Source organism: Triticum dicoccoides, chromosome 6A, assembly GCF_002162155.2.
Source record: "Triticum dicoccoides isolate Atlit2015 ecotype Zavitan chromosome 6A, WEW_v2.0, whole genome shotgun sequence".
Lineage (NCBI taxonomy): Eukaryota > Viridiplantae > Streptophyta > Magnoliopsida > Poales > Poaceae > Triticum > Triticum dicoccoides.
The window spans coordinates 54,512,354-54,526,207 of NC_041390.1; positions in this window are offsets into that span (position 1 = coordinate 54,512,354).

Below are 13,854 nucleotides of genomic sequence, written 5' to 3' on the forward strand. Positions count from 1 at the left end.
GAATGATTATGAGGTGCACCGGCATGAGAGGGTATTGAAATGAGGAAAGGGATATGATCCATAAATCTTGAATTGGATCCACCGGAGATGAAAAATGAGTGAGGAATGACGAACTAGAAGAGCATCTTCATGTGAACCACCGGGTAGAACATTCAAAGAAAAGAATCAAGAGACTTCACAAGAATAAAAGGATGCTTGATTAAGAAATCTGAGTCCTCAAAGAAAAACAAGGGAGGGAGGGTGGGAAAAAAACAAAGACAATTTGGGACGGATGAAACAAACAATGTTGAGAAGACTTGGGTCGATCTTGCGGATGTTGAAATGATAGGATCATCTTGAAGAGAATCGCACCGGTTGAATAGAATTGACATGACAAACTCGATGATCGAGAAGGATTAGTATCACATAAGAACATGAGAACACCGCTTAGAAAAGATATGGAGTCAACACTTGACATCGAAGCAACTCGAATACCACTACTCGAAACAAAAACAAAGGGTTGGCTCGCAGAATAAGCCGGAACAAACATATGATAGAGATTTCGTCCAAAGTTTTCATGGTGGGGCCTACACGGGCTCGATCGTACAGCACCATCATGTACAAGGCAGTGCACATGACATACGAAGCGTCCCCGAGTCGGCAAAGCCAAGGACTCTTTAAGACACAACGAGACCACTGTAAAACCGACCGTGAATAGGCGGACCACTAGACGTCGAACCCCAATTTCATATCATTCATCTTTCGGAAAGATATCCTAAGAGCTACTTGAATTCCCACTTATAAACTCCCGAAATTTCCCCAGTTATGCAATCAGGTGTTGGGGATACAGGGGAAGCATAATATCTCACCCAAAACTAGCAAATCCTACATCCAGCTGTATCCATCCTTCAACACATAACCAAGAAACCTTCGGAAATCATCTACCTCAACCTTCAAAAAGCATCCGTTATACAAGTTATGGCAATACTCCCGAACTCCCGCCCCAGTACTGGGTGGCGTCGAAGTTATCTCACAAACGAACTGCATAAAAGAGATTTTCAATGTCGGCGTACTAAACTCAGGTATTCCAGAACTGCAACGATAAAATTATGACGACAACACCTCAGAGCTCAACTCCCAGGGACACCTCCACAAAACCCCTGACAGGAGGCACCAAAACAATGTTCTCATCACAAAACCATCGGAACGATTCCAAGATACCCGCGTGATCCTAAATTTTTTTTAGTGAAATTTGAGAAGAGAAGAGTCAAAACTCTACGTCAGGATGCCTTACCAGAGCGATGAGGAGACTGGGGAGTAAAAAGAATTACTAAACTCTCTGATATATAATTCCTAAATGACTCAAAACATTTTTCTAGACTCAACAACGGATGCTAATAACGATCAATCAGTGGGGGCTCCTATGGTCGGGGAAGGCTCTGATTACCAACTTGTAACGCCCTCGATGCGGCTATATCTCCCATGTGTCGAAGCACGACTTAGAGGCATAACCGCATTGAAAGCAATGTCACAAGTGAGGTAATCTTCACACAACCCATGTAATACATAAGGGAAAAGATACATAGTTGGCTTACAATCACCACTTCACACAATTACATGAATAAAGCATTACATCATCCAAATACAATCAAGGTCCGACTACGGAACCAAAATAAAAGAAGAACCCCAAATGCGACACGGTCCCCGATCGAGCCCAACTGGGCTCCACTACTGATCAACTAGAACGAAACAACACAAAGGACAAGATTTTCATCGAGCTCCTCCTGAGCTTGGTTGCGTCATCTGCATGGACTCATTGGCACCTGGAAGATGGTTTTGGAAGTATATGTGAGTCACGGGGACTCAGCAATCTCGCACCCTCGCGATCAAGACTATTTAAGCTTATAGGAAGGGTAACAGGTATGAGGTGGAGCTGCAGCAAGCGACTAGCATATATGGTGGCTAACATACGCAAATGAGAGCGAGAAGACAAGGCAAAGCACGGTCGAGAATCTATGATCAAGAAGTGATCCTAGAATAACATACGTCAAGCATAACTCCAACTCCGTGTTCACTTCCCGGACTCCGCCGGAAAGAGACCATCACGGTTACACACGCGGTTGATGTATTTTAATTAAGGTCAACTTCAGGTTTTCTACAACCGGACATTAACAAATTCCCATCTGCCCATAACCGCGGGCACGGCTTTCGAAAGTTCAAATCCCTGCAGGGGTGTCCCAACTTAGCCCATGACAAGCTCTCACAGTCAACGAAGGAATAGACCTCCTCCCGAGACATTCCGATCAGACTCGGTATCCCGGTTCTACAAGACATCCTCGACAATGGTAAAACAAGTCCAGCAAGACAACCCGATGCGCCGACATCCTAATAGGAGCTGCACATATCTCGTTCTCAGGGCAACACCGGACGAACACTACGTACAGCTAAAACTAGCCCTCAAGTTTCCCCGAGGTGGCGCCGCAAGTGGCTCTAGTTTGGACCAACACTTAGACAAGCACTGGCCCGGGGGGGTTAAAATAAAGATGACCCTCGGGATGCGCGACTCCCAAGGGAAAAAAGGCTAGGTGGCAAATGGTAAAACCAAGGTTGGGCCTTGCTGGAGGAGTTTTATTCAAAGCGAACTGTCAAGGGGTTCCCATTATAACCCAATCGCGTAAGGAACGAAAATCCGGTAACATAACACCGATATGATGGAAACTAGGGCGGCAAGAGTGGAACAAAACACCAGGCATAAGGCCGAGCCTTCCACCCTTTACAAAGTATATAGATGCACTAATTAAATAAGATATATTATGATATCCCAACAAAATATCCATGTTCCAACATGGAATAAGCTCCAATCTTCACCTGCAACTAACAATGCTATAAGAGGGGCTGAGCAAAGCGGTAACATAGCCAAACAACGGTTTGCTAGGACAAGGTGGGTTAGAGGCTTCGCTCAATAATATGGGAGGCATGATAAGAAAGTGGTAGGTATCGCAGCATAGGCATAGCAAAAGAGCGAGCAACTAGCAAGCAAACATAGAAGTGATTTCGAGGGTATGGTCATCTTGCCTGAGATCCCGCAAGGAAGAAGAACGAGTCCATGAAGAAGACAAACGGGCGTAGACGAACGGTTCCTCACAAACGCGACGTTATCGGAACCAACCCGAAGAAGCAACACCGGAAAGAAGCACACAACATAGTAAACAACCAGCACATAAACGTGGCATAATGCACAACCAAGTATGATGCATGTCCGGTTTAATGAAGCATGGCATGGCAAAGTGCACAAGCAATCCTACAAATTAAGTGGAGCTCATTATGCAACGGAGTTGCATATTGAAGAAAACACCACATGACTTATTTAGTTCTCTCTCGTTTATGTACCCAACAAGATTAAATGTTGTTAGCATGGCAAGAGGTGAAACATGATGAAACTATCTAATCTAGGCAAGTTTAAATGAGGCCGGAAGCAACGAACAACAATTTCGGTAAAACCCCATGAGCATATTATAGATTTGGTACTGTTCTTCCATAAGCCATATTTTAGAGTTGTTAAACATGCAAGATGATGCCACCATGTTAAACTAGGCAAAATTCTACCCCATTTACATGTAAAGTTTATTAAATTTGGAGCTACGGTTAATTAGTTATGAATTAAAACATTTTAGCAAGTTATTTAAACAAATTTAAACAAACAGCATATTAAACATTTTAAACATGGATGAAAAAGACATGTTATGAAACTAGATGAAAAACTAAGCAAGTTTCATATACAATGTTTTTACATGTGATGCTTAGTTTGTGAGATATTAAATGCATGAAGGCTAGGGGGTTTTCTGTAAATCTGCAATTCCCTGGAAATTAGCTAAATCCGTCCAGGAAAAAAACAAAGAACGGGCCGAAACTAGAGTCGAGCCAACAGGAACAGGCGGTGGGGGGTTTCTCACCATGGGCCTCGGCCCAGCTGGTGGAGAGGCCAAAGCAGGCCGGTAGGACGTTGGGTCTTGGCGAGGCAAACAAGGCCGAATCGACGAGGCGGTCAACGAAGGCGCTCGTCCTCTGAAAGAACAGAGGCAGCAACAACTGCAGGGAGGTGGAGGTCGCCGGCGCGGGTGGATCCCGGTGAGGCGAGGCGGCGACCTGGAGGCGTGGTCAATGCGGGCGGGACGAGGCACTCGTCTCACGCGAGCAGGAATAGGGGAGGCGGGCGCCTGACAAACGTGCTTCTGCTCGTTGCAGAGGAAGCGGAGGCAGCGACATGGACTCGGCGGAAAGGACGTCGCGGGGACGACCCGATCCAAGGCGGGGGAGGCATGTGGAGGTGGGGAATGATCGGCCCCTTCCGTCTCGTGGCGCAGCTGGTCCGGCGGCGCTTGCTCGGAGCTCGGGCGTCGAGCGCCATGGCACTGCATCGGGAGACCGAGACAGAGAGAGATGTTACAGGAGAAGGGAGAGAAACCTAGGAAGAAAAAAAAGGAGGAGATGGGCATGGGGAAGGAAAAGAAAGAGGGCAGGGGCCGCGATGGTCCTTCTGATGGCTGTTGCTGCTCCGGCCGGCAGTCTCCGATGGAAAAACACCGGCGAGGAGGAGGTCCTCGGGCGGCTGGGTTGGAGGAGATCGAGGAGAGGGGTGGCGGCTGGCTGGTGGATCGGGAGGAGGCTGCGGGATTGGCCAGATGAGAAATCAAGGGAGAGGAGGTGGGTGGATCGGGGAGGATCCCGATGAGAGAGTGGCGGCGGTCGAAAGGGAAAGATGGGACAAGTGCCCTCGGTTTTAGGGATTGATCTAGGGTTGGACTATACATAGCATTAGGATTTTTGGGTAGGGGCTAATCTGTCCCTCCGATCGTAATCGGACGGTCGGAAAAAAATAGGTTAGGGAGTCCAAATAAGAAAACAGAGACGTTTTGTAGATGTTTGGGGATGATCCGGACACGACGGTGACGACTGCTCGGGTCGGGTCCGGGACAATTTTTGGACGCGCGCGCGAGGAGGGCCGCGGGCTGACGAGAGAGGCACTACAGGAATCAGCTATTTTGCCGTCTGCCACGGCGGACGGGAAAGGCATGAACGGCGGACGGCAAAGGCCTTTGCCGTCAGCCGCGGACGGCAAAAGGCTCCGACAAAGTAGGCTACGGTAAACAGCTACTTTGCCGTCTGCTTCCTGGCGGCTGACAGCAAAGGACCTTTGCCATCTGCGGCGGACAGCAAAGAGAGAGGACGGCAATAATTGCGCTGTCAGTCCGTTAAGTGGCTAACGGCAGGCCTTTGCCGTCCGCCGCTGACGGCAAAATTTCTAGTGTCTTTGCCATCCGCCGTATGATGTCATCTACACGTCACTACATGGCAGGTTCTTTGCCGTCCGCCACTGATGGCAAAGTCTTTGCCGTCTGCCACTGTAGGCAAACTGACCAAATGGGTCAGCTCCCAGGAAGCACAGCTAGATGCCACGTGTCTTCTTTGCCGTCCGCGGCAGACGGCAAAGAGCCCGTTGCCGTCGGTGGCAGACGGCAAAGAGCCTGCATATTGGCTCTTTTATCTGTTTTTTATTAAATCCAACAATTTTCATCACAAATATATATGACATATATAGATATATTTCAAAAGGCCATTACAGAGCAAACATATAAGGTATCCAACACATAACTTCATCATCCAACCATATATATTACATGCATAGTTCCATCATACATAAGAAGTTCAACATAGAGGCATCCAACCATATATATTACAATAGTTTCATCCAACAATACATGCATAGTTCAACGATACAAAAGAAACAGAGAAAGGGATAAGGAGCACTCCATCTATGCAAGTTTCGTCAAGTGAATGAAATCTGCAAAATGAAAAATAAGAAAGTTAGAACAAGAAGAGTAGAACAAGAAGAAGAGTAGAACAAGAAGAAGACTAGAACAAGAAGAGTAGAACAAGAAGAAGACTAGAACAAGAAGAGTGTGTCATTTATGAGCTAACTTACGTGAAATGGATCATATATGAGCTAACTAAGTTGAAATGGGTCGTTTATGAGCTAGCTAAGGTGAAATGGATCATTTATGAGCTAACTTAGTTGAAATGGGTCGTTTATGAGCTAACTAAGGTTAAATGGATCGTTTTTGAGGTAACTAAGGTGAAATGGATCGTTTTTTAGCTAACTTAGGTGAAATGGATCATTTATGAGCTAACTTAGTTGAAATGGATCGTTTTTGAGCTAACTTAGGTGAAATGGATCATTTAAGAGCTAATTTAGGTGAAATGGGTCGTTTTTTAGCTAACTTGGTGAAATGGATCGTTTATGAGCTAAATTAGTTGAAATGGATCGTTTATGAGATAACCTAGGTAAGATGGGTCATTTTGGAGTTAACCTAGGTGAAATGGGTCATTTTAAAGCTAACGTAGGTAAAATGGATCATTTAGGAGCTAATCTAGGTAAAATGGGTCATTTTTTAGCTAACTTGGATGAACTGGATCATTTATAAGCTAACCTAGGTAAAATGGGTCATTTTAGAGTTAACTTAGGTAAAATGGATCGTCTATGAGCTAACTAAGCTAATTATGCAATTTTTGACATAAGTAAGCTAAGTACAGATCATTTTAGAGCTAACTTAGGTAAAATGGATGGTTTTGGAGGTCAGTAAGCTTATTAAGTCATTTTGGAGGAGAAGAAGCTAAGTCTAGGTCATTCTGGTAAGCATTGGAGGAAATAAATCTAAGTCTAGGTCTTTATGCATGTGTTAAGCAAAACACTAGATAAACTTACCAAGATACAGGAGGTGTAGGAGCGGGGTGGCTCGTGTCGGTAGCTGGAGAAGGATCGTGCGATGCTTGTCTGGAGTTACGCTGCACCAAAGATCATTTCCAATGTCTTGTTAGCATGATGACACTCAAATGTTAAGACTAGCAAGTAATGTCCATTCAAATAAAACTCACCGTGGTCCCAGGAGAAATCACTGGCATCGGTGGAGCGGTCTGACCTGTCTTCTCGCACACAGACTGCACATTTGGTTTTGACGACTCAGTCATACTAGTTAGTATGAGACAAACACTACATGAATGTTTTGGCTAATCTGCAGAAGAAACTTACCACAAGGAGCTCGTACATGGCCCTTGCCTGCATGTCATTCCGTGCCCTCTCCTCCTCCATCATCTTTGTCGTCCTCTCCTCCAACTCCCGCTGCCTCTCCGCCGCCTCCGCCAGAAGTTTCTCTGTTCTATCTCTCTCACTCTATATAGCAGCCTGCAACACCACTCACATGACCATTTGTAATCATTGATGGAAGCGCACACAATGTAATGGAGAAAGATAACTGAGTACGTATCACTAACCTTGATGGCGAGTTGCACTGGCCGTTCACGAGGCCTTATCTCAGGAGCGGAGCTCGACTGGCGCGCCTTGATCTCCGGGAGAGTGCTAGGACAACGGATAAGTCCATCTCCAATGGCTATGGAGCCATGGGACCTCCCGCCACCAGATATCATCACCAGCTCTAGATCAATGGGACCCTGGCTCGGGTTAAAGTCCTCCCCTTTCCTCGCCTTCCCCTCATCTCTATATCTCACGAGCTTGTTGTGGGAGGAGATGTTGGTGAAGTTGTTTGCATCATCGAGGTCAGACTGAGAGAAAGCCTTGACTTTCTTGAAAGAGGCAGTGTGGGCCATGGCTTACAGATCGTACACCTCTGGCACCTTATCCGCCTTATTGTAGCGTGCCTGAAAGAGAGAAACAATGAAAATTAGTAATTAAAGGGCTCAAGCTAGCATGATGAATGAATTGCATGAATCATGAAGCAAACCACATACCCAGTTGCGCCCAAACTGATATAAGTTGGAGCTGCCTTGATGGTGTGGCGCACCTTCCATTTGGGCACGTTTGTCCTAGGCCTCGTTGTGGAGGGCTAGCCATTGTTTTGAGCACCACTCATCGACCAACACCTCCCAACAATCCATCCGATCCGCACACCATCTCGGAGGCGCCTAAGTTAGCAAATAGAAACTTGAGCGCTACGGCTAAGAATTACTAAATGAAGGAACTTAAGTAGAGAAGGCCTTAAGAATTACCTTCATGTACTGCTCCTTACTCAGGAACTTATCGCGGCACGCCGGCTTGGTCTTCTTGATACCACGCAAGGCGTAGTAGTCTCGAACAGCCTGCACCCGAGCCTCGTGCCGTAAGTTCTGGAGTAGGCGCTTGCAGACGTTCTCGATAACATGTGCCGCGTCCTCCTCGTATCCCTCCTCACACCTGTAGAATGTCTGCAATCAAATGAGACAATATTGATTAGTACAATTAATAACTAGCTAGTTGAAGATTTTTAAATGTGTAAAGGAGAAATTACCCAAAACTTTCTGATCACCATGTCTGCCCTCGTGTCGCACACGACACCATCAATAATCTCATTCGGCGGGGCCGGGGCAGCCATGTAGTGCTCCCAGCTCAATCCAAGCTCTGGAAGCCGACCCTCACCAGGCAACGTGACAAACCCCGGGAAGTTTTGCCGGCAAAGAACTCCAAGGACGGAGTTGGGCCGGCGGACACTATGATGGTGGTCCCAACCCCTGCAGCATGACAAGGCCAGCGCATTAGTTATTTGAAGAAACGTGAATGCACAAGGTACAAAAATATTAAATGCACTTACGTACCTCTCCCCATCAGGGAAAATCAACCACCTCTGCTCGCGGGTCACCGGCACGGACGGGAGCCGTGTAGCACCACGCTGGTAGACGGTGCCCCCCTCCTCCTCAAGATCAGTCGGCTCCCCGCCATCATCAGCATGGCCACTCGGCTCCTCGGGCTGATCCGGCCAGGTACCCCATCCGGACGTGTGCTCCTCCGGGGTCTCGTGGGCCGAACTCTCATGGGCCGAAGGCCAGTCGACCCGAGGCTCGTGGGCCCAAGACCCGTGGACCGGAGGCTCGTGGATCGGAGTCCGTGCAGCCTCCTCCTCAGACGAGTCCACCCTAGCAGTCACGTGCTCGGGTGAAACAGCTGGGGGTGGCGGCGAGGAAGGCGCCCTAGTAGTCACCGTACGTCCTCTCCCGCGACCACGTGCTCCAGCTCCTCTCTTCTTCTTACCTCGTCCCCTGCTGGGCACCGCGGTTGACGAAGAAGGGCCCGGCGGTGTCGCCACTGTCCAGCAACGCTCGGCAGAGAGGTGCGTGTGGAATGGAAGACCTCGCACCACGCGCCGATGAAGAAGGGGCCTCGGCGCGCTCCCGACCAGCGCCCACCATCTTTCAACACCTGCCATGACAAAGAATAAACGAAATTAGTACAACATAAAAAAAGTACCGACATGAATAATAATATGTATATCACTTAAGTGTATCATCATCAAGTACAACATAAAAAAATTGAATACCTGACACTACTAATAATCTCGATCAGTATCATCAATAAATGCATAATCATCATCATCATCACTATAATCAATGATGGGCTCATAGGGTTCATTGGCATCAACATGTGCAAGGCCACCTTGACGTAATCGGTCAAGCATTGATAGGTCATCTGCAACAGTAACCTCTTCTTGTTCCGGCTCTTCTTGTTCCTCCTCTGGGGTGATGTCGGATTCATTGTCGCTGTCTACTTCAATGTTTTGGGGTGAAGTATAGCGGTTCTTGAAACGCTTTTTGGAAAGACGTGTCTCTTGGAAGAATTCTCCTTCATATGTGTCTGGGTTAATGTGAGGTTCATAATCCTCTTCCTTTGGGGGAGAAAGTCTAGCATGTGGCGGCACTTCATAAACGACATCCCAACCTTTCAGATTTGGATTAGTTTGGCAGGCCCACGGTAGATAGAATACTTGGGTCGCCTATTGAGCCATAATATAGACATCAGGAACATCTAAATGAGTGCTTTGGTCGATTTCAACTAGCCCTATATGTTCATGAGTCCTTCTAGTCTCCTTCGGCTGAAACCAATAACATTTGAAGACTACGACATTCGGTGGGTTTTCACCATAGAACAGAAGTTCATAAATTGCTTCAACTCTCCCATAATACTCGGTACCTCCTTCGCCGATAGCAGATACACAACAATTTGTAGACTTTCGGTCGGCCATAGATAGCTCTTTGCCATATGTACGAAAGCGATACCCGTTGATGTCATACTTGTCAAATGAACGGGCCTTATAGTCAAAACCATTAGCGACTTGTCTCAATTCGGCGTCCATAGACTCTGAATTAGCCTACAAGTTTAATATGAAAGGATTGTTGCATTATGCACAAATTAGAGAATGAAATGAAATTGTCTAATAGAAATTACCGTTTGTTTGAACCAAGAGATGAAACCGGGATAGCCACCTCCTTGCTTTGCGAGAAGCTCATACTCTTCGACGGAATCCTTTTGGATCTCCGCTCCATACGAGAATATGGCGACGTATCGACTGTATGACATATCCAGGAATAAGAGTAGTTCAAAGGAAATAGAAGTTGCGAAACAATGTACCGAGAACTTACTCGATGTACGGCCGCACTTCTATCAGGTTGTTGAAGATATACAACGAAATGGTCCGCCATTCTTCGTTATCCAAAGATACTGGATGTGAAACACTAGCTGGTGCGAGATTCCCTTTGAATAGGCTGAGGTTGGATCCACCCTTTTTAGGCTCGTCAGCATTGTACCGAGTCTTCGGATTATGCAAATGATGATTTTTGGCTTCGTAGTGCGTTGTTACGAAGTTTGCCGCCTCCTCTGTGATGAATGCCTCAGCCATCGATGCTTCAATTCTACGTTTATTTTTACATTTTTCTCGAAGCGTCTTCTGCATCCTCTCAGTTGGGTAGCACCAACGATTTTGCACGGGCCCCCCCCCCAATCTTGCCTCGGTCGGGAGATGCAAAATCAAATGCTGCATTGGATTAAAGAAGCCCGGTGGAAAGATCTTCTCTAACTTGCAGATCAACTCCGGCGCCAACTCTTCCATTTATTCTAGCACGCCAGGCGATAGTTCTTTCGCACAAAGAACACGGAAGAAATAGCTGAGTTCTGCCAGTACTAGCCATTCATCCTCAGGGATGAAGCCACGCAACATCACCGGCATTACCCGCTCAATCCATATGTGCCAATCATGACTCTTGAGACCAAATATCTTTAGTTTATCAAGATTCGCTCCCTTCTTTAGATTCGCTGCATACCCATCGAGGAACATCAACTGCTGTTGCACCCACAAGAGAATTTCCCTCATAGCTGGCCTTCCAAGATTGAACCATGCCTTTGGCTTCGTCCAGTTCTGCTTTCCTTTCGGTTCTTTCATGTTTTGTAACGGCCTATCACATAGCGCCTCCAGATCGACTCTAGCCTTAGTATTATCCTTTGACTTCCCATCTATGCCGAACAATGTACCAAAAAGTGCCTCGGCGATATTCTTCTCAGTGTGCATCATGTCGATGTTGTGTGGGCAAAGGAGGTCTTTGAAGTAAGGCAGATCCCATAAGCATGTTTTGTGAGTCCACGCGTGCTTAGTATTATACCCCTTGAAGTACCCTGGACGTTGTGGATCTGGCTCGAGAGCGTTTAACTGATCCAGGGTCTGTTGGCCTGTCAATGCAGGTGGTGCAGAGTTTTTGACAACTCTACCCCTGATGAAGTTCTTCTTGTCTTTCCTGAACTTATGGCGAGGATCCAGGAACTGTCTATGCATGTCGAAGCAAGAAAACTTGCGACCGGCCTGAAGCCAACGAAACTCAAGAGCTCCCTTGCATGTGGGGCACGAGAACCTTCCATGCACACACCAGCCAACGAATAGCGCATACGCCGGCAAGTCATGCGTCGAGTACATGTACCCGACACGCATTATGAAGTTCCGTTTGCTAAAGGCGTCGTATGTCTTGAACCCATTATCCTAGGCTTCTTGCAATTCATCCTTAAGCGGCTGCATGTACACATTCATATTTTTGCCTGGATAGTTGGGTCCTGGAATTATCAACGTCAGGAAAATGTTCTTTCTTTGCATAATCTGTCCGGGGGGGATTGAGTGGAAAGACAAATACGGGCCAACAACTGTATTGGGCTGCCGTCATACCAAACACACTGAACCCATCCGTGCTGATGCCGACTCGAGGATGCCTCGGATCTGCCGCTTTGTCAGCATGTAATTCATCAAACTTTTTCCATGCAACACCATCCGATGTGTGTACCATCATCAGATTCCCATCTGCATTTAGTTCGGTTCTTTTGCCTGTTTTGTGCCATGTCATCTGTCTGGCCGTCTCTTTGACCATGAAAAGACGTTGAATTCTTGGTACGATTGGCATATACCGAAGAACACTAACGGGGATTTTGGTATGTGTCTTCTCAACCATACCGTTGTCTACCACAATATACCTGGAAGACTTGCAAATGGGACAATAGTTCAAGTCCGCATAGTCAAGCCTAAATAAGGCACATCCTTTCTCACAGGCATGTATCTTCTCAGAGGGCATCTTCAGTGCACGGAGGATTTTGTCCGACTGGTACAGGTTTGCAGGCGTTACATGGCCTTTGGGTAGAAAGCGTCCAAATACTGTCATAATTGCGTCATAGCATTCTCTGCCCAAGTTGAACTGAGCCTTCAGAGCCATTACTTGTGAGATGGCATCCAACTGACAAAGCTCAGTGTGCTCGTGGAGCGGAAGTTTCGAAGACTCCAACATTTCATTGAAGGCCTTTGCGGAGTCCTCCATCTCCTCGTCCGAATCCCGAGCATCATCATAGCCTTGCACCATGTTTTCCATCTCGGTACCATGCTCGTCGGTGCGACGACGATCCACCTCAGCTCGGTCACGTTGGGCAGACTCACCATGAAATGTCCACACCGTATAGTCGGGCGTAAAACCACTCTTCTATAGGTGTTTGCCCATTTCAGCCTCTGTCTTCTTTTCCCAATTGCCACATCGGAAACAGGGGCACCAGGTTTTCTTTTGGCCATTTGCAAATGCGGCTTGCACAAACCCCTTAGTTTTTGTGAACCATTCAGCACTCCATTTGTTCTAACCAGTGTGACCGGTATACATCCAAGCACGGTCACTCATCTTGACTTTCAGAGCTACTGGACACACAACAATTATATATGTAATTCACCATGTATATATTCATTAGTTGATCTACTTTGTCAATTTTATTACGTCCATGCAACCTACACTCTAATAGGTAATGATAGGTCCTAATCCCACCCGTGTATGTGTAGATTGGGTTCATTTTCCCATGCTATGCTCCGGATCCGACGCAAAATTTTGGCAGCACCTCCCCGCTGTTCTCCTGATACACGTCTCTGCAATAAACAGAAAGGATGTGTACCCGGAGAACAACAGGGGAGGCACTGACGAAATATATGCGTCGGATCCGGAGCAAAGCATATGCGAAAACGAACCCATTCTACACATACTCGGGCTGTCCATGGATAGCGTTGGACAATTCGAAAGAATCAAGGTTATAAATATGCAAATGCATGCATATTTATAACTATGATGCTTTCGAATGGGAGACACATATTGGTTACGCATATTGATGATTCAAGACACATATATAGCTAGCTATCAAGTTTCATCGGAATAGATCAAATAATTAATGGGGGAGGAGGACTTGTCATTTGTGCTCACCCACGAACGAAGGGGCAGAGCTCGTCAAACGCACGGCGAGGTCGTCGAACACCAAACCTCGCAGCGATGAAACAACTGCACATTTAAAACTACACGATCAACACAATTATATATGATGTTTTTCATAACAAAATCGAAAAATATATGACCTAACTAATAATTCACAAATATATGACCCCGTCGGCCTCTGGAAGGCCAAAGAACACCTTTTCGGGAGGTGTCGATGGTCGGGGTGTCCTGTCGGTGTCGGGGTGCCGTGTCGGGGTCGGGGTGCTGTTTCGGGGTCGAGGGGTC